The 21,806-nt window shown below is 45.4% G+C and overlaps 1 protein-coding gene across 3 annotated transcripts in view; it reads left to right on the top strand.

Moving 5' to 3' along the window:
* The first annotated feature begins 533 nt into the window (after nt 1-533).
* The window catches only part of LOC147020597 (uncharacterized), a 655,359-nt gene continuing 634,086 nt past the window's right edge, over nt 534-21,806 (top strand). Inside the window, exons 1-2 of one of the 3 annotated variants that reach the window (XM_085896074.1) lie at nt 534-552; nt 7,022-7,217. The gene's annotated coding sequence lies outside the window, so the exon portion shown is untranslated. Of the gene's footprint in view, nt 564-6,865; nt 7,218-21,806 lie in introns of those variants that run through there. The other 2 variants (XM_085896073.1, XM_085896072.1) reach the window with 2 other exon arrangements.

Below are 21,806 nucleotides of genomic sequence, written 5' to 3'. Positions count from 1 at the left end.
CAACTCGCCACCATCGCATCACCGTCATCTCGCGCCACTCATGGGCACCGATGCTGGACTCGTGTAGGGCGCACGTTGAACAGCGTGTACAAAATCACGGATTTTCTGCTTCAAAAACGGATCCAAAACGACACACGCCCACTTTTTGCCGTCCAATCGGTGAGCGAGGGGCGAATTGGCCCCGCCCCCAGGGCGATCGATATATGCAAATTTGTGGATCAAAAAGCCTTCACGCCCACTTTTTCTCGGGCCAATGGGGAGCGAGTTGAAAGGTCAAAGGGAGGGGGTCAAAGGCGAAGTTACGGGGGGATAAAAGGACGGTGTTCGTCAGTCGAACGAGTAGTAAAAGTCGGAACGAGGAAGGAAGGAGTCGGAACGAGTGGTAAAAGTCGGAACGAAGGAGTCGCAAGAAGTGAAAGAGTCAGCAGAACGAGAACGAGGGGTCGGAGAGTCGCAAGAGGGAACAAGTAGTAAAAGTCGGAGCGAAAGAGTCAGCAGAACGGGTAGTAAAAGTCGGAACGAGGAAGGAAGGAGTCGGAACGAGTAGTAAAGGTCGGAACGAGGCGAAGGAGTCGGAACAGAGAGTCAAGACTTCGCGGGCGGTGGAGCTGCTCGTCGTGTGCGTTGAAGTCGGAACGGAGGGGACGAGCTGTGGAGAGGCGGCGAGGGCGGACGAGGGGGTGCTCGCGTCGTGCAGGGAGCTGCACCCCTGGGAGGCCGGCAGCGCGACCTGGCCGAGGTGGAGACGCTCGTCGCGCACATAATAAAGATCCTCTATACCCCGCGCATCAGCAACCCCTCCTCCTGTTTCCCCCGCGCTGGGATAGTGCGACCAAGGGGGCCCCGGTCCCACCCCCTGCCAGGCACTGTCCACGAGGCCCGCGGGTTGCGGGGCCATCGCCGCTCCGCGTCTCATCACCAGACGGGTAGGCCCGACCCGGTCTCGGCCCCAGGCCTACCTCATTCTTGGGGGATTTCTTTTCCTTGGTTTTGGGTATGTGTTGTCGGCGCCGTCTGTGAAGTAGAATTGTATAAGTGTTGCCGTGTGCTCGGTAGTCGGTATTAGCTCTGCACTGTGTTTTCACTTTTATGTTTGCTTTTTGTGTAAATGGAATTGTGTTTTCTTTTTTTTGTGTGCATTTGGTGGAATTGTATTTGTGTGCTTCCCGTGTGCCGCGAATAAATGTGCTTTATTGTTGAACTGTTCTCCCGCTTCGCTTCGTCTTTTTCCCCATTGAACCCCCATCTTGCTTCACGTAAAGGGTTGGTAGTGGGCTGAATACGCCCGATAATTAATCGAACCGTCGAGGTCGACGATAACACCGCTCGGTTATTCTGATAGTACGGAACGGGTCGCTTAAGGCGGCCCGTGTCCGAAGTCGACCTGCGGCGAGGTGCGATCGCCCGGTCTACCCTCCGCGTGGGTACTTAGGTAGTTCGAATTTGGCGAGCAACCCTATCCCACGCGGGGCTGATTGGCTCGATCGCGGTGAGACCGAAAGGTCCACCCGTGACTGGTTCCCGGCGTTAGTCCGAGAGGGTCACGACTGGATTGTCCGTCCGGTGGGCGACGTGCCGCGATTCGAGTTACGTGGCCGTCGCACGCCGGCGGGCGCGAAATCCGCAACACTGGTGTCAGGTCGTGCGATACAAATTCATCGCCCTCCTCGCGGCACTGGTATCGGAGAACAGGAAAACGGGCTCTCCTGTCTCCAATTAAATTCACGGGAATCGGTCCAGGGGTGAGAGAAGCGACCCCCGATTCCCTCCAAATTACGAGCGAGCAAATTAACCCTTCACGAGAAGCAAGATGGCGTCTCAAGGCGAGCGGGAGCCGGGGGTATTAGAAATGGATGTAGAATGTGTAGGATCCATGGTCCAGGATGGAATCCCCGAGCAGGAAATGTTGATTGTGCAGGAACACGGACTCGCCCAACTGAACCCAGGACCCGAGGTGGGTGCGGCAGCGGCCGCGGTGTATGACACCTTCCCCCTCTCCACCAAGACCCTTCCCCAACCCCTGCCGAAACGGCTCACTTGAGTGCATCCGACATGGCCCAGCTATTCACCATGCTGGCACAAATGAATGCGGCAATGACAAATGAAATGAAAAACGAAATGAAAGGCATGAACAAACAAATGATCGAAAAGATGGAGGCGAATATGAAAAACGAAATGAAAGGCATGAACGAACAAATGAACGAAAAGATGGATACAAATACAAATGAAGTGAAAACGACGATGGATACAAATACAAATGAAGTGAAAACGACGATGGATACAAATACAAATGAAGTGAAAACGACGATGGATGCGAATACACAGCAAATGAGGGAAGAAATGAAAGAGATGCGGGGTGAGACGCAGAACATGGGCCGATGCCTGAAGGCGGGCATGAAGGCCGTGACCAGGGAGCTGGGAATGGCGACTTCACGTGTGGGAGCAAACGAGCTGGGTGGGGGTGCAACGGCTGACAGGCCCGCGGTGGAGGCGGGTGAAAAAATAATTCGTGGAACGTGTTGGGCGAGGGTCGTGACGATGACCGAAAGGGAAAAATTAAATGGGGAGACCAAAACGTGTGAGACGAGACACGAGGTGACGACAACAGAAATAATAGTTGAGACAAGGGAGGTAAAGGGTGAAGAGTTGGCAGAAACACGGGAGATGGGAACGATAGAGGGAAGACTACACGATGAAGACGGGGTAAGTGACGCGCACGCACACACGGAGGTAGTGGAGGATAATGGGGGTGGAGTTCATGCGGAGCGTGTGGGGACCCGGTGCGAGCAGCTGGATGACCTCCTCCAGGAACGAGGGGAGGGAGTATGCCCCCTTGAGGCGAGTCACGACCAGGTGAGTTCGGTCGTGTTTTGCGAGGTTGAGGGGACGAGTGCTGTGGAAAGGTGCACGGAGAGCTTGGGGGTATGGAGGCCCCGGAGACCCTTGTGGGGACAATGAATCCCCAGTATGGTTGTCCCTGTGTGTGTGGTGCAAGGTGTGAGTGCGTCCCCGTGTGTGGAAGCGACCCCGTGTGTGAGTGGTGTGGTGGCGATGGTGCTGGAGTGCGTGCTTCCCAGCACGCCGTGTTTGGATGAGGAACCGTGTGTGGAAGAGGCCGTGTGTGTGAGTGAAACGGCCAGTATGAGTGAGGAACCGCGGGTGAGTGCCCCCGCGTGTATGAGTGAGGCACGGTGTGTGGATGAGGCACAGCGGTTGAGTGCCCCCGCGAGTGCGAGTGAGGCACCGCGGGTGAGTGCCCCCGCATGCGTGAGTGAACGGCCGTGTGCAAGGTCGCTGTGTGCAAGGGAGACCGTGTGTGTGAGAGAGCGGTATGTGAGGGAGATGTCGGTTGGCATGCGGGAGCACGCAGCCGCGTCTCCCGGTGTGAGTTTAATGGTGTGGACTGTGTGTCGTCAACACGCAGGTATGCGTGTGTGGAATGGAGACGGAGACGGCGACATGGGAGAAACAAAAGCCGAGTAGCGGCTGTAGTTGTTTCGAGGACCGTGCCGGGTTCACCCAGCAGTGAGCACGCGGTTCGTGCTGTGCAACGCACGAGACCGCCACGTGCTCGCTTGCGAGAGTGAAGTCCCGGTCCGGAAACGCACGCGGTGGATTTGCCGATCCCGCGAACGGACAAAGTTTAGGCAGGTAAATGGATTTGGACCGGACGGGTTCTCCACGCGATCGTGTGTGTTAAGCTCCAACGGGCAAAGCACATGTGTTCGCGTGGGAAACCCCTCGAGACGTGTGGCTTGTGTTTTTTTTTTATGCGCACGGTGACGCCATGGCTGCACGTGGGGTTGGAATTCGGCAGGAGGGGTATCTCTGCCGGATGGTCCCGTCCAAGGAGGGACGAGGAACACGTGCAGCTGCATGACGTCACGGGCAGGTGCAAAGTGCGCGAGCTCTGAGTTGCCGCGCAGGTGCTGCGCATGGGAAAAAAAAAAAAGCAAGCCTCACTTTCGGGTGTACAGGATTCCTGGGCAAGGGGTGAAAGACCCCCTTACCCTGGGCACAGGATGGAAACTAGTTAGGGGGAAGGGTTAGCTTAGTTAGACCGACTTCATGGGGCAGGGGTAAGTCCTCATGGAGTCCGTGGAATGGATTAGTTAGAGGGATTGTAGCCAGATTTAGGTTGGGAAATTTTTGAGATTAGGAGACAGAGACAGACTTTGGATGTGTAGAGGGGACGTAGCTTAGCTACGTAGTGTTAAAAGGAACGTGCTACTAGTTTAAGGGACGACGTGGGAGCACGAGTTAGTTAGGGGATGTAGTTAGGAGGATGGCAGAGTTCAGCGGTGTGTGTGTTGAAGAGTTGGTGAGTTGTGAGGTGAGTACTTGTTGAGTGAGTGAGGCCAGCGGGTCTGTGTGTGTGGAGTGAATGGGGAATGCATGGTGCGATGAGTGATTGGGGGGAGGAGTGACTCCCGCCCAAGGGACCCCGGGGTCAGTGTAGATTGAGTTAGCTGGGTTAGTCAAATTGAAAAATGGAGGTCGTTTTGTTGTTGGTGGGAAAGTAGGCTCGAGACCCATTTGGAGGGTGCAGGAGCCCTGTTGACGGGCTTGGGAGCGTGGCTGCGAAAGGTGAGTATCGCTGAGTGGGTACCCCGGGCACCAGGCTAGTCGGCCGCGGGTAGGGGCCGGGCGGCCCATGGGGGCCGGGATAGAGTAGTGGACACGGGTGCGCCTGCTTGGTGCGGGGGCCCGGGCGCCATTAGCCGCGTGGGCAGTGCAGTGGGCACGGGTGACCCTCGGAAAGGGGCCCGGGAGGCCGGCCTGCCACGTGTGCGTTTCAGGGGAGGTGCCATGGGGGCACTCCCGGTGTTAGGGAGCTGGTAGGCTCGGAGGCAGTGTAGTGCCCGGGGGTGCCATAGCGGGAGATTCGGCAGAGGGTCGTGCCTGCCGGAGGGAGCCACGTGTCCCAGCCAGGAGACCGTGTGAGGGCACGGAGAGAAAATTGGGGGGTGAGGCCCGAAATTGTGAGGACACCAACACAGGCGACCGGACTCTCGGTTGTTAGCACCAATAGTTTAGCGAGAGGCGCTTGTTGAAAGCCCCGGGGTAGTTTAACAGTTAAATGGTTAGGGTAGATTAGGAGATGTACCCCTCCGCACCATCCATCCCCTCGCTCTCGTTGTGGGCCGCTGGACCCACTTTGGGTTATAGATCGCCGAACTCTGGGGAGGCCATTCTGAGGCTTCGTTGGGCCTCGACACAGGACGTTAGCTCTCCCTTATTCCCCTCCGGGAAGGGAACGTAGGGGTTGGGAGTAGGCTAGGTGACAGGATAGGTTAGCCGAACAAGGACGATAAAGGGGGTTAGGGGACGATTTATAGTGGGGAAGTAAAAATAAAAGCAACAGAAAAAAATAAGTTGGGGCTAAATTGGGGTTTCACAAATTAAGGGAGTGGGTATAGACAGTGACAGGCAAAGGCGATAGGTTGGGAGGGAGACAGGTAGGTAGGTCCGAGCCCGCCTTCCAAGTGGCCAGCACCACCGCACTCCCTCCACCAACCTCCACTGAACGGCAAAGGCTGGCCACTTCATCGGCTGGCCGTGTTTTGCTTCAAGGCGGAGGCCGGCCAAGTTCATCGGCAGCTGTGTGCTGCAAGGCCTGTGCCGGCCAGTTCATCTGCTGGCTGTTTTTCTTCGAGGCCTGTGCCGGCCAGTTCATCTGCCGGCTGTGTTTGCCTGCAGCGGCCTTCTTCTGCGGGCTGTGTTTGCCTGCCACCTTTGCCATGCCATGCCCACTGCCCATGTTCACCAGCCCCGTTCAATTTTGCTTTGCCCCCCCCCCCTGTTCATTGCCATGTGCGCCAGGATCGTAAAAGCAACAGTTTGCAAGCTGCGAGAACTGCCCCGTTGGCAGCTACAACACGGGCCTGCAGTGGCGGCCCGTGCACCGTGTTTGCGTCTCCATCCATTCATGCATCCATTCGTTGTGCCCATTGCGTGTACCACTTGAGCTGGCACGGAGACTGCGTTGTGCAGCCCATGCACCGTTGTGGTTCACTGCGTCTCAGTTCAAAAGGGAGGCCTTGGACTGCGTGTGAGCAGCCAGCCACGTTCCCTGTCACCTGCATTGTTTGAGTCAGAGACTGCATGTGGGCAGCCTGGCTCCCTGCTAACTGCTTTTCTTTGCAGAGTTCATTGATCCTGGGCCATGGTTTAGTGTAAAATTTGTGTTAAGGTTAAGATGTACTGTACATATGAGTGCGCCCCGGCATGTATGTCTTAGCGCCGGCAATTTTATTTAAGTCGTCCGTGTGAGTGAGTTTGTTTAGGTAGTTACGCAGCCCTCAGGTTATTTATTTTGGGGACACGAATACCATGAATGTCGCACTCAGGGATCCGTAGGTAAAGTGTACTAGGGAAAACTACACATGATGGCACACGAAAATTTGACGACTCGGGACAAGTCTGTAAAAAGGAAGGGGGTAGTGTTGTGGGTTACCAGATTCGCAAACCACCATTCAGGTCCCCAGGTGAGGTATCTCGGTAAGTGCATGTGTAGTTAGGCCCAAACCCGTTGTCTAGTGGGAATACATGTCATTTATACGTGCTGCGACTCTTCAGGATAGCCGTTTTTCTTTACTATCTTTATTTTGGACCAATCGCCACCATCACAACCACAACGCCGCTTCACCACAACCGCCATGACCTTTACCGTCGCAACTCGCCACCATCGCATCACCGCCATCTCGCGCCACTCATGGGCACCGATGCTGACTCGTGTAGGGCGCACGTTGAACAGCGTGTACAAAATCACGGATTTTCTGCTTCAAAAACGGATCCAAAACGACACACGCCCACTTTTTTGCCGTCCAATCGGTGAGCGAGGGGCGATCTGGCCCGCCCCAGGGCGATCGATATATGCAAATTTGTGGATCAAAAAGCCTTCACGCCCACTTTTTCTCGGGCCAATGGGGAGCGAGTTGAAAGGTCAAAGGGAGGGGGTCAAAGGCGAAGTTACGGGGGGATAAAAGGACGGTGTTCGTCAGTCAAAGAAGTAGTAAAGGTCGGAACGAGTAGTAAAAGTCGGAACGAAGGAGTCGCAAGAGGAACGAGAGAGTCAGCAGAACGAGAACGAGGGGTCGGAGAGTCGCAAGAGGGAACAAGTAGTAAAAGTCGGAGCGAAAGAGTCAGCAGAACGGGTAGTAAAAGTCGGAACGAGGAAGGAAGGAGTCGGAACGAGTAGTAAAGGTCGGAACGAGGCGAAGGAGTCGGAACAGAGAGTCAAGACTTCGCGGGCGGTGGAGCTGCTCGTCGTGTGCGTTAAAAGTCGGAACGGAGGGGACGAGCTGTGGAGAGGCGGCGAGGGCGGACGAGGGGGTGCTCGCGTCGTGCAGGGAGCTGCACCCCAGGGAGGCCGGCAGCGCGACCTGGCCGAGGTGGAGACGCTCGTCGCGCACATAATAAAGATCCTCTATACCCCGAGCATCAGCAACCCCCTCCTGTTTCCCCCCGCGCTGAGATAGTGCGACCAAGGGGGCCCCGTTCCCACCCCCTGCCAGGCACTGTCCACGAGGCCCGCGGGTTGCGGGGCCATCGCGCTCCGCCTCATCACCAGACGGGTAGGCCCGACCCGGTCTCGGCCCCAGGCCTACCTCATTCTTGGGGATTTCTTTTCCTTGGTTTTGGGTATGTGTTGTCGGCGCCGTCTGTGAAGTAGAATTGTATAAGTGTTGCCGTGTGCTCGGTAGTCGGTATTAGCTCTGCACTGTGTTTTCACTTTTATGTTTGCTTTTTGTGTAAAATGGAATTGTGTTTTCTTTTTTGTGTGCCTTTGGTGGAATTGTATTTGTGTGCTCCCCCTGCGCCGAGAATAAATGTGCTTTATTGTTGAACTGTTTCCCGCTTCGCCTCGTCTTTTTCCCCATTGAACCCCCATCTTGCTTCACGTAAAGGGTTGGTAGTGGGCTGAATACGCCCGATAATTAATCGAACCGTCGAGGTCGACGATAACACCGCTCGGTTATTCTGATAGTACGGAACGGGTCGCTTAAGTGGCCCGTGTCCGAAGTCGACCTGCGGCGAGGTGCGATCGCCCGGTCTACCCTCCGCGTGGGTACTTAGGTAGTTCGAATTTGGCGAGCAACCCTATCCCACGCGGGGGCTGATTGGCTCGATCGCGGTGAGACCGAAAGGTCCACCCGTGACTGGTTCCCGGCGTTAGTCCGAGAGGGTCACGACTGGATTGTCCGTCCGGTGGGCGACGTGCCGCGATTCGAGTTACGTGGCCGTCGCACGCCGGCGGGCGCGAAATCCGCAACAATATGTTATTATTATTATTATTATTGGGCTGGCATTAGTTACATTTAAGTATAAACCTGAACACTGTGTGGGGCATCGTGTTCTATTAACTCTCGAGTTAATGATAAAATATGTTATTATTATTATTATTATTATTATTATTATTATTATTATTATTATTGGGCTGGCATTAGTTACATTTAAGTATAAACCTGAACACTGTGTGGGGCATCGTGTTCTATTAACTCTCTAGTTAATGATAAAATATGTTATTATTATTATTATTATTATTATTATTATTATTATTATTATTATTATTATTATTGGGCTGGCATTAGTTACATTTAAGTATAAACCTGAACACTGTGTGGGGCATCGTGTTCTATTAACTCTCTAGTTAATGATAAAATATGTTATTATTATTATTATTGGGCTGGCATTAGTTACATTTAAGTATAAACCTGAACACTGTGTGGGGCATCGTGTTTTATTAACTCTCGAGTTAATGATAAAATATGTTATTATTATTATTATTGGGCTGGCATTAGTTACATTTAAGTATAAACCTGAACACTGTGCGGGGCATCGTGTTCTATTAACTCTCTAGTTAATGATAAAATATGTTATTATTATTATTATTATTATTATTATTATTATTATTATTATTATTATTGGGCTGGCATTAGTTACATTTAAGTATAAACCTGAACACTGTGTGGGGCATCGTGTTCTATTAACTCTCTAGTTAATGATAAAATATGTTATTATTATTATTATTGGGCTGGCATTAGTTACATTTAAGTATAAACCTGAACACTGTGTGGGGCATCGTGTTCTATTAACTCTCTAGTTAATGATAAAATATGTTATTATTATTATGATTATTGGGCTGGCATTAGTTACATTTAAGTATAAACCTGAACACTGTGCGGGGCATCGTGTTCTATTAACTCTCTAGTTAATGATAAAATATGTTATTATTATTATCTATATATTAACACTGAAGGACTAATTTTGTGCTCCTCCAAGCGGTCACGTCATGTTTTTCTCGGTACTGTGACCTGGAGTGAAAGAAACTTCGTACCTGTAAGAGTGCATCACACATAGTGGCACACAAATCAGGGGACTTCTTCACAAGGAGTAGTGTACACCAAAAATGTCGTGTGCAAGGACGTTTTGTAGGCCTCATTAGATAAGGCCATGGAGTACATCGACTGGGATCCGGCTCTTACAACAGCCGCCACTGGTTGTCATATTTGGCTCATGGAACGGAATCCGTCTGTGACGGGGTTTTGGCTAGTTATTATTATTGGGCTGGCATTAGTTTTGTCTAAGAAAGGATGATCAACATGCATAAAAGATAGCGATCGAAGAGCCATGGATATGTTTGTTTTTAATATTTGAAGAGGCAATGGGGTGAAGATTGAAAAAAAGAATATACTGTAATTGGAAAATTATACGACAGAGGGAAAGGAGGTTTGGGGAGAGAAGGGAAATAAGATTTTGAGGGGTGTAGGAGAAAAGAAGTGGCAGGTGGGGAAGGGTCGGTAGCGGGGAGCAGGGGGATCATTTTACATCTACCATATTTACTTCTGTTTGTAATAAACACATGGATCTCAAAACCCTGAAGCCAAATTTTGGTCCAACATGAAAAAGTTTGACTCGAGCTAAACAAAAACAAAACATTTAATTCTGAAAGCATGACACACCATTCATTGTTCCTTTTCATTGATTGGTTGTAAACTCTTCCATGAGCCTTGATTTATGTACATAGAACAATATGTTAGTTCCTCTGTGAGTCAGGCCCAATTGTTAGCACAAACGATTGACATGTGTTATAAAAGGACAATGTTGAAAATATGTTTACTACGTTTTTTTATAATTTGTATGTAACTGCCTTGGGCACCTTATTAACTTTTTTCCAAAAAATCATTCTAAACTTTGAATTGAAAACACGATAACAACAAAACTTTTTCAGTCTTCATTATATATTAATAGTAAGGAAGAATGTTTTTAGCTCGGAGGTAAACTAGATATTGAGAAAGAATGATTTCTTAATAGTTTTAGGGTAAATGGGCAAAGAAGATGGCAGATTAACAATGTCAAGTGCTATGTTTTGGGAGGAATAACAGTAGCGGATGATTTTCATTAATTGGGGAATGTTGCACTGAGTGGATCAGGAAAAGGATTTACTGATAACAGGAGAGTGAACACTCAAACAGACGGTGCAGCGTCAAATAGCAATAAATAGGGCATTGAGGATGTTGGGATGTATTTGGAGAAGCATTACATACTGTTGACGAGTATGAAGTAGAAGTGCTTGCACTGGCATTGTGTCTGGCTGGCTTGGCCACAATTTGATGATTATGCTCACCTTGCTCTCAGAAGGATACAGCTGTACCAGAAGGGGTTCGATGTGGAACACTGTTGACAGGATAGCTCGGAGGTAGCAGACTCCACTGTTAGTCTTGGCTTGAGACTGTCTTCCTGGTGATTCAGAGACAAGGTGTTCATCAATGAGGATACCGTCCTTCGGATGGGGGCATTTAGCTGTTTATTTCATATGTTGGCATGAACTGGTGGACAGTAAAGACCACACGGTCGCCTTCGGAAAGAGTGCGCCATTACATGCTGGTAACCTGGTCAAATATTCCGAAAGCAGTGTGCAGGGGCAGTGTCGTGGGTATGGCTCAGTGATGATGCAACCAGTGGGTATAATTTGTCGCTGAACCCTAATCCAATATGCCTTTTCTGGAAGAACATTGAACAACTACATTGATTCAAGGATTGAAGGGACATTTTGATGACGGATTATAAGGGAACATTAAAATGAGCAGGAATTTTTGCAAACATTAGAAAGAAGTGTGTTTTTTTTAATATTAAGAAAGGGCAAATGAGTGCCTACGTGGAGACATGATACTATTTTAAAACAGAACTGCGAGTCCTGAAGCTCACCTGGATCAGGAGCAACAGTTACGCAACACCCCCTCCCCCCCCCTCGTAGACCCCTCTAATGAGTGCATATTTTGATGCAGTCAATACATCTACGTAGGACATCAGATATGAAGCTTGCGTCCAAGTTTCATCAAAATCGTGTTCTTGGTTCAAGCAATAATGATCGAAGTGTTTACGGACTGACTGACTGATTGACTCACTCACCTATGGACACTGTTCAATCGCATAAGCTCACCGGACTAAAGTCCAGGTGAGATAAAAATGAAGATACAAAAAAAAGAGATTGACAGTAGATGCAAGAATTTCTTTCAGTTGTTGTTGGAGGTCACAGATTTAATTTTAAGGAATGTGGGGTTGAGTGAAGGATATTGTACTCAGAGCAGGGGAGTAGTCAGTCTGTGGACTACAGTAGTTTGTCAGGAAGAGTAGTGGGATGTATGAAAAGCTCACCATTTCAAAAGGAGATTTCAATTATTGGTGCTAAGTGGTACATGTGTATCCCCTATACTCCTAATTCAGGTGACATAAAATGTATTTCAGATTGCATAAAACTTCCGGTTCTGGGTGGACTTCAGAGACGAGATGTTAATCAATGAGTATGCCATCCTTCGAACGGGGCATTTAGTTGAGGACTTCCGGTTCCGGGTTTTGAGGCAACGGCTGCTTCTCTCAGGGGGTCTCTGCCGATTTTCTCAAACTTAAGTTTTCGGTCATTACATGTCACGTTTTAACTCTTTATTTTCTTCCCTACATGTTTACTCTATGCTCCTAGTTCGGTTTTGTTCCAAAAATCGTGCTATTTTGTGAGTTTTTGTCGACCTTGTCTTATCAGGCTTCCTTGAGGCCAACCTGTCCTTCCCTGCCCCATCCCTCTCTCTTCCACAGAGATCTCCTCATGTCTCTGTTCCCCACTGATTTGTCCTTCCCTCTCCCACCCCTCTTGTCTCCTGCCCCTCTTGTTGTGCGTTGTGTGCTAGCTCTCATACGAGCCTCGACAAGGTATACAAAAGAGATAAATAAATAAATAAAAGGTACTGCCATTGTCAAAAGAGAAACGCATGTTATTGATGTGGAAACATGATCCAGGGTATAGATGGGCAGAATTACCTTTTTCGGCATCTTATTTCCTGACATCATCATATATTAAAGACACAATTCCGTTCGCCCTCTGTTGCACTGAGAGGAGGCCATTTTGTACCCTGGAAGGCATTCCAGAATGTGTTTTGGGATTTATCCATGAGTAGTTAATCCAGTTTATTATCAGACCTTAAACACCTGCTGCAGGACTGAGCAATTGGAGTTGGGAAAACAACAAAAATTCTTTCAAAGAATGGGAATTCTTTCAAAGAAACTTGCTCTCCCTCATGCACAGATTTATCCCCTCTCGTGTTCAGTTGTCTTACCCTTCCTCCCGCCCTTGGTTTACTGAAGCTTGTGGTGAGGCAGTTGTCCTGAAACAACTTGCCTTTGCCTCATGGAAAGCAAACCCAACTGAGGGCAATCTCAGTTCTTTCCACAAAGCTCGGAACAAGTGTGTATCTACCCTCAGGAGAGCCAGAAAACAACATCTTTCTCATCTCAAGTCTGAACTCTCAAACCTCTCTCCCTCCTCAAAATCCTGGTGGCGTTTAATCAAATCTGTTTCTGGTGTACGTTCCCCCTCCATCCCCTCCCTTACCTCAAATGGCCGCACTGCTGATTCCACACGTGATAAAGCTGAATGTCTAAACTCGGTGTTTGCAGCTAAATCTTGTGTCCCAAACCCATCACTATCTCTACCCACTTTACCCAGTCGCACCCAACTGTCCCTGGACTCTGTATCCTTTTCTCCTGACAAGGTGGAGAGCTTGCTTTCAAACCTCGAGTCAGATTCTGCAACCGGTCCAGACGGCATCAGCCCACGTGTCCTCAAAGCCTGCTCTTCTGCTCTTGCTCACCCTCTCTCTGTTCTATTCACCCTCTCATTTTCCCAAGGTCATCTGCCATCTGCTTGGAAATCTGCTAACATCACTGCCCTGCATAAAAAAGGTGCAAAAACAGATCCCTGTAACTATAGACCAATCAGCCTTCTCCCAATCATCAGCAAGGTTATGGAATCCATCATCGCGTCAGACATGAAATCCTTCCTCTTCTCCAATGGCTTGATTTCCAATCATCAATTTGGTTTCAGACCAGGTCACTCTACCCTAGATATGCTGCTACTGCTCTCCCATCAATGGATGGAGGTCCTCAATGCCAGACAGGAAATCCGAGCCGTATCCCTGGACATATCACGTGCTTTTGACACAGTCTGGCACCCTGCCCTACTCACCAAACTCTCTGCCCATGGTATTCAAGGCCATCTCCACTCATGGCTCGCAGACTTCCTCTCCTGTCGCAGTCAACGTGTGGCCCTAAATGGAGTTCTTTCATCCCCTCTTCCTGTGCAGGCTGGAGTTCCTCAAGGTAGCGTTCTGGGCCCTGTTCTTTTTCTGGTTTTCATCAATGATCTCTCGGACTCTCTGGAAAATCCTCTATTTCTCTTTGCCGATGACTCAACCCTCTGCCGTACCATCTGTCATCCCTCAGCCCGGCAAGCAGCAGCTTCTTCGCTCACTGCAGATCTGGATAAAATCACAAACTGGTCCAACACGTGGAACATGTCTTTCAATCCAGACAAATCTCACACTCTCACTATGTCTCTTCGAAAGGACCGTTTACAAAACCCCCCATCCACTTTCTCAACAATCCTCTGGAAGAAGTCTTTTCTTTCAAGCTTCTGGGTCTCACTATCTGCCATGACCTTTCCTGGGAAAGTCACATTTCCAACCTTGCCTCAAAAGCCAGTCGCCGACTGGGAATCCTCCGTCGTGCAAAGTCCTTCCTCGGCCCTCTTGAGCTCCTGACCACTTACAAAGCTTTTGTCCGTAGCCTGATGGAGTACTGCTCTCCCCTCTGGGCTGGTGCTCCTGCCTCCCACCTTTCTCGACTTCACGCTGTCGAAACCAGGGCTTTTAAGATCATTGGCATCTCCCGCAATGAAGCTGAGTCTTTGGGCCTCTCACTCAATCACCGCAGGTTGGTCGGTGGTCTTTCTGTCTTCTACCGACTCCTCTCCAGCCTTGCCCCCCTGCTCTCTCTGCGATTTGTCCCAACCACATTTCCACAGGGCGCTCAAGGTCCGCCAACAACCCCTTCTGGTAAAACTACCAAAATCACGAATCACTGCTCATCTTCACTCTTTCATTCCTCTTTTTCCCGCCTTTGGAATAAACTTCCTCACTCTATTCTTTCCCATTCTTCCCTTCAGGCTTTCAAAACAGCTGTTCACCACCACCTCTTATCTTCCCCCATCCAAATCCTCGATCTTTTCTACCCCCGATAATCCACCCAAGCCCACTTCCTTCAATTCTCCTGCTTTCCTTCCTGAAAGTCCCTTTAATGTCCATCTTCCCCTCGCCATGTTCCCCGTCCCATCCCCATCCCTCTCCCTTCCACAGTTCACCTGTGTCTGTTCCCCAATGTTTTGTCCCTTCCACTCCCGCCCCTCTTGTCTCATGCCTCCTTGCTGTGAGTTGTGTGTTAGCTCTCATACGAGCCTCGACCAAGGTATACAAAAAAAAAAAAAAAAAAAAAAAAAAAAAAAAAAGTGGACTAATGTCAAGCTTAGGAGTTAGGCCTCGTGAGTTACAGCAACATGAAGTGAATGAAAGTTCTTTCACAGCTTGGATGGTGCGCAAGGGCACTGTGACCCGAAGGTAATCAAATGCTGCTTCTCCTACATCTGTTTGAACTGATCCTTCGATATGACTGAAAGATCATTTTGAGTGATGGTGACGTGTGCTGTAAACATGGTAGGATAGCTGTTCTCACGGCTGTCAGAAACAATGCCCGATGCGTCATTTTGCTTGCACATGATGAATGACTCAAAGCTTCGAACAAACATCTCCCAAGGTGCATTATTAAAATGTACAACAAATTTGCTCGACCGAGTGTCGAGAGCGGTACCGAATGCTAACCACCATGGGAAAGGCGAAGTGACGTTTGAGGCACGAGTCCTTCTTCAGTTCTCTCAATATTTGGTTGAGAAAAATTCATCCTTATCTTTTGGTGACTCGAGTGTTTACAAAGATTACCAGTACTTTCCAATTGTTATATAATGTATTGTAGCGTCGACGGTTCGACTAATGTCGGGGTCGTCACGGCGGGAAGTTAAAATCCTGTGATGTCCAAGCGGCTTAACTTCTAAGGAGACGTTCCGAATTAATGGTGGACAACGTGCACGCGGGTTGTGATGTGGGGGCTGGAATAGGGATTTCAGCTTTCTTTTATTGTTTTTATCGAACTTGCTTATAATATTTTCCTTTTTAAGCTTTGTTTGTTGCTTGCATATAGTTAAAATTTTTTGTAAATGTTCTGATGTGGGGTTTTCTTTTTTATTTGATTTAAAACATAACCATGAATTGTATTTGGAGACACCGGCCGAGTAGAAACACTGCGCAGCACGGCTGTTGACCCAGGAAAGGGGTGGTGGGGGGCAGGAAAATAATCTCCCCTTTCACCACCCCCCATGTATTTTCTCTCTCTCTCTTCTGGAGCGTTGAGATAAAGAAGGATATGGTGATTGCTGATGCAGATGTCTTGTGGAAGTTTCACGAACAACAACCCTGTTGTTCCACACTCTTATCGGCTAAACCATGAGGCATGTTCTGTGCAACAGCAGGTCAGGCCACTCACCGCAAAAAGGGTCTTTCTCAAAGAGTGATGTGCCAAAAAAAGTATGTAAGCAGGAGTGACCGAAGATAGACAGAGCAGATTGTTACATTCGCTCTGGCGATCTGTTCGAATTGTGCACAGGGGGTTTGGTTAATTGCAAAGTTGGCTGGTTGGCAAATTTATTGTTTGTCTAATTAATTGCTAGTTTAATCGTTAGTTTAATTTGTAACTTTTTAAAAATTATTTGTTCAAGTGATTCTTTTGTTTTGGTATGGTTTAAGTGATTCTTATGTTGGGTTGATTGATTGATGAATAAAAGGAAAGTATAGATCTATTCTTGACATCTTGTGTGTGTGTGTGTGTGAGCGTGTGAGCGTGCGTGTGTGTGAGCGTGCGTGCGAAGGTACATTATCTTTACTGTGATAAGGCCATTAAATATGCTGATGACTATGTCTCTCCAAATCGAAGCATTGTAATTCAAGGTACAGGATTCGAGCCCCGACAGTGAGGAGGGACACGAGAAACCTCACAGCGTTTAAAACCCATGGGATTATTTCTCGTAACTCAAAACAATAAGGGGAAGATTGACCTGATGAACGGATTACAGCGGCTGGTTGGGAGGGAAGGAAGGGAATGCAAGTAAGTAGGGTAAGAATACTGATTCTGGCTCACTTTTCCCCATGTAAATGAATGGGGGATTTTCAGCGATTCCCTTTTTTTTTCCTTAAAAATAAACCCCCTTTTTATCCCAAGGTATATTTATTTGTCTCCCCTTTTAACTTGGAGGTTGAACCTCATTGAATTGAACACCTGGAGGTTGAACAGCTCACTCATTGAACCTATAAAGATTTGTTCATTCTCAAATTCCTTCAATAGTTTAATTTTCTTTGCACAATAATCCCCATCTAAAATATTGACAAACAAAACATTTGAATTTTTATATTTTTTAAGATACCCCTTTTGTGCCATTACGAAATGATAAACTTCTCTTAATGCTCTTGTTTGACCACCTCCTGAGCCACAGGTTATTTTTTTCTAAGCCACGCCCACTTTTTCTAAGCCCCGCCCACTTTGCTAAGCTCCACCCACTTTTCATGAGGTATTTTTTTTCTAAGCCACGCCCACTTTTTCTAAGCCCCGCCCACTTTGCTAAGCTCCGTCCACTTTTCATAAGGTATTTTTTCTAAGCCACGCCCACTTTTCCTAAGCCCCGCCTACTTTTGCTAAGCCCCGCCCACTCTTACATCATTTCCAGTTCATCTCTGACTCACAAAGAAATCACTAGAAAATTACAGGAGGTTATGGTTTTGAAAAATTTCCCAATGAAGGCTTGCCTAGGCTTGCCCAGGGAATTTCCAAAGGAAACCACACCCACCAGTCTTTCTCTATAAAAGCTTCAAGCCCAGGCTCCGTTTTAAACATTTGTTTTTGCTGGCAATGGTGTGCTGTGTGCTTGCCTGGAACTCTCTGTCTTGTATGGAACTAAACCTTCAAGTTGATGAACTGGATTCAAACCTCTTATCTGTTGAGGTAAGATTTTTATTTTCCTATTTTCAAACTTTGATTGAAGCATACTCATTTAATAATTAAATAACTTAATTAATACATTATTATTTTCTCTCACAGGAAATTGTATCTGAAATACAAAATGAAAATACTGCTTTTGCTACAACTTGGGGGGAAATTGTTGGCTTGGTTGAAGACCTTGAGTGGGATGACTTTGGGGTTCCTTGGAACTCTCTGACTTGTATGGAACTAAACCTTCAAGTTGATGAACTGGATTCAAACCTCTTATCCATTGAGGTAAGATTTTTATTTTCCTATTTTCAAACTTTGATTGAAGCATACTCATTTAATAATTAAATAACTTAATTAATACATTATTATTTTCTCTCACAGGAAATTGTATCTGAAATACAAAATGAAAATACTGCTTTTGCTACAACTTGGAGCGAAATTGTTGACTTGGTTGAAGACCTTGTGAGCGACCAAGACCTACAGAACGAGCAAGACCTTGAGTGGGATGACTTTGGTGTTCCTTGGAACTCTCTGTCTTGTATGGAACTTAACCTTCAAGTTGATGAACTGGATTCAAGCCTCTTATCTGTTGAGGTAAGATTTTTATTTTCCTATTTTCAAACTTTGATTGAAGCATACTCATTTAATAATTAAATAACTTAATTAATACATTATTATTTTCTCTCACAGGAAATTGTGTCTGAAATACGAAATGAAAATACTGCTTTTGCTACAACTTGGGGCGAAATTGTTGGCTTGGTTGAAGACCTTATGAGCGACCAAGACCCACAGAACGAGTTCGTCCTTGATGACCCAACCAAAGAGTTATACCTTGGAGACCAGCAAAATCCTGAAAAAGAGTTTTACAGCAATAGTACTCATTGTGAGTTATCAAGACAATACCCACTGAACAAGTTATACGTTGATGAGCCAGAATACAAGTTTTACCTTGGAGACTCACAAATTTTGAAAAAATCAGTAAATGAGTTCTGCCTTGATGGTTTAAATAACTACCTTGGAGACTCAGGAAAAGGGTTCTGCCAAGATGGTTCTAAATATGGGAACTACCTTGGAGACTCACAAATTTTGAAAAAATCAGTAAATGAGTTCTGCCTTGATGGTTTAAATAACTACCTTGGAGACTTGGAAAGTTGGGTTTATTTTGAAGACTTGAAATGCTACCACTCTTTGGGATTTAAACCTATCAAGAAAGTTCTTACTCCCTCTTTCTATGTTATCAAACCTGAAAGCCTTAAAAGACAGAATTGGAAGAAGAGAAAAAAAAAAAAACGTAAAATATATATATATATATATATATATATATATATATATATATATATATATATATATATATATATATATATATATATATATATATATGTGGAAATCTCATTTTGAAAAAGACATTGTGTTGGGTGAGGATTGAGTTGGGGTTGAGATTTTGAATGTGAGGGTTGGGGTTGAGATTTTGAATGTGAGGGTTGGGACACACACACACACACACATACACATCAACAAACAAAAGTTAAGCCTTGACTATTCAGTTGAGGATTCTGTGTTTGGGGTTCACAGATCTAAGAACGTCCACCCCTTGACACACATTATATACTGTAATACACCTCGGACTTGTCCCTCTAGTGTCCACAAAGGTGTATTATCTGCTTAGTTTTGTCTTTTGTAATTCCTGTGAATAAAATGAACCTAAAATCTCTTCCCCTTCCAAATCATATATTTTATAAGTCCAAGGAACCGTATCTATTACATCAACAATTTTAAAAAGTTCTTTCGTCCATCGTTCAGTAAAACCCTTTTCAAAATGAGATTTCCACCTATATATTCTTACGATATCACCAACTTTGAACTTAGGTTTTCTGACATTAATCTCTTTTTCATATTTTAATTTTGTAAATGTTTCTGATGGTTTCATATTTGTTGACGTGTGAATCGTGTCATTATACTTATCTACAATATCCTGAATAAAAGATGACCATTGTTGTGAACCGAGTTGTGTGAATTTTTTATATAGTCTCTCTTTTAAGGTACGATTAAAACGTTCAACAACAACTGCCTTCCCTTCATTAAAGGTACTGTATAATGTAATACTGTTATTTTTCGAAAATTCATAAATGTCTTGTTATAAAACTCTCTACCCTCATCAGTCCACAATTTTTTAGGTTTTCTCTTACTTTTATTAAATATCTGTTGAAAAGCTAACATAAGAGTATTACCTGTTTTGTTTTTTAAAGGGACAACCCACGCATATCTACTCCTCAAATCAATAACGGTTAAAGCATACTTGTACCCCTTATCATTATTGAGTTCAATCAAATCAGCAGACCAGATATAATCAACTTCCTTGGAATAAACTTTCCTTCTCTGAAACTTTGTGAATATTGGTTTATGTAATTCATCAGCTAATTGCTCTTCAGTCTTAATGGCATCATTAGAGCCTATAAGTTTTTAAAATTTCCAAGTCCAAGTTTCAATTTAGCACTAATCATCTTCTTCACGATGAACCTATCAACTTTTTCTCTCAAGGTTGGATTTTGTATCAGAGACAAATTATACAACATTTCTCTATCGGCTTCATGCTTTTCTTCCAACGTTGTGGTATTCCCATAATCAATATCGTGTCTCATGCACACTTCATCAACTCTATTGATTGGTTTACTCCAGGATTTAGGATTGTCTGCCTCATCTAATCTTTTATCCAAGTTTGTGCCTGGACCACAGAAAGAATACCCTGGAAGATGTAATTCCCCTGGTATTCCAGTAGTTGTAAATTTACTTCCTGATAAAAACTTTTGTATATCTCCTCCGAGTTTGTGTTTGGAGATAAATTGATTTTTTTTTGAACCACACACCGAACATATACCTTTTTGTATAACCCTGTTATTTTTACTTTTAATATATGAAATATTTTTAGTATTAGTTTTCTTTTTACATTTGAGACAATAACTCATTTATTTATGAGAAAAATTCCTGCAGAGTGCAAAAACCTTTTAGTTTCCAACATGCACATTTGAATCTTAATTTTTAAAACATAAAGAATCCTTAGAAATGCCTTCACTCTCTCCTCCATTTATTTAAGAAAAAAAAAAATGAAAAACTTGAATTAAAATCCATATCTTGTCGATGCTAATAGTCTTGTTGAAAGTATTGCAAATAGACTTGTCAATTCTTTGTTTTCCTCCTCGGTGGGTTGAGTTATTTTCTGTAATACCACCAATCTTTTTTGAATCTCACTGGTTTCCATATTTTGATATTTATTCATTCTCTCTCTTTCCTCCCTCTCTCGCTTCTCTCTTTCCTCCTTCTCTCTCTTCTCTTTCTTCTCCCTCTCTCTCTTCTCTCTTTCCTCCCTCTCTCTATTCTCTCTTTCCTCCTTCTCTCTCTTCTCCTTTTCCTCCTTCTCTTTCTTCTCCCTCGATCTCTTCTCTCTTTCCTCCCTCTCTCTATTCTCTCTTTCCTCCTTCTCTCTCTTCTCCTTTTCCTCCTTCTCTTTCTTCTCCCTCTCCTCCTTCTCCTTTTCCTCCTCTTCCCTCTCTTCTTCAACTCCTTCCTCATCCCTTACTATCCTTGAATCGTTTACACCCCATAGAATATTATACATATATTCATCAGGATTTCTTGTTATTCCTGTATCCAAAATAATTTTTTTTACAACAGGAAACCAATAAAATTTCTTTTGAATTTCTAAAAGAGCCTTACCTTTTCTTAACCTTATAATTTTTTCATTATTTAACATTCTAATTAAATCTAAAGTTGTCGGTTTATCAACATCAGCATAATGCCAATCTTTTATTGAAAATACCTCATTCTTATGTTGTAGAACATATTTATTAAAATAACGAATACCCTTTTCTTGAAGGTATGCTTGGACACAGAAATGATAATTTTCTTGAAGCCTTCTTGCTGTCATTTATGTATTAGAAATATATGTTAGAATAATATTATGGCACGAAACACCTCCCCATCTTCCCATAGTTAAATCATTTTGTATTTCCTTACTTATTATATATAATCCTGTTTTTTCTGTTTTCATGAGATAAACAAGGGCAAAACCATTATTATATTTACCCTTATTAAATTCTTTTTATTTGTTGTTTACTAATCGTGGCTCCACAAAACTCATTCTCGATACCAAGTGGATAATATTCTTCCTTACGAGACTGATTTAATTGTTCCAGGTCTTCGAGGTTAATTTTAAATGACCAATTATACCCTAAATCATTCATATCATACCCCCATTGTTCTATTCTCATACAAACGATACGCCCTTCTTTATAAAAATTTATTTTAATTCGAACTGTGAATTCTGTATGACCTGGAGATAATATCAACACTTCTGTATCTTTGGAATACACAGCCGTTTTATTTAA

Source organism: Eptatretus burgeri, chromosome 9 (genome assembly GCF_056783735.1).
Source record: "Eptatretus burgeri isolate ZD-2024b chromosome 9, Ebu_testis_v1, whole genome shotgun sequence".
Lineage (NCBI taxonomy): Eukaryota > Metazoa > Chordata > Myxini > Myxiniformes > Myxinidae > Eptatretus > Eptatretus burgeri.
The sequence above is the reverse complement of the archived record's forward strand: the minus strand, read 5'-3'. Positions and strand labels throughout refer to the sequence as shown.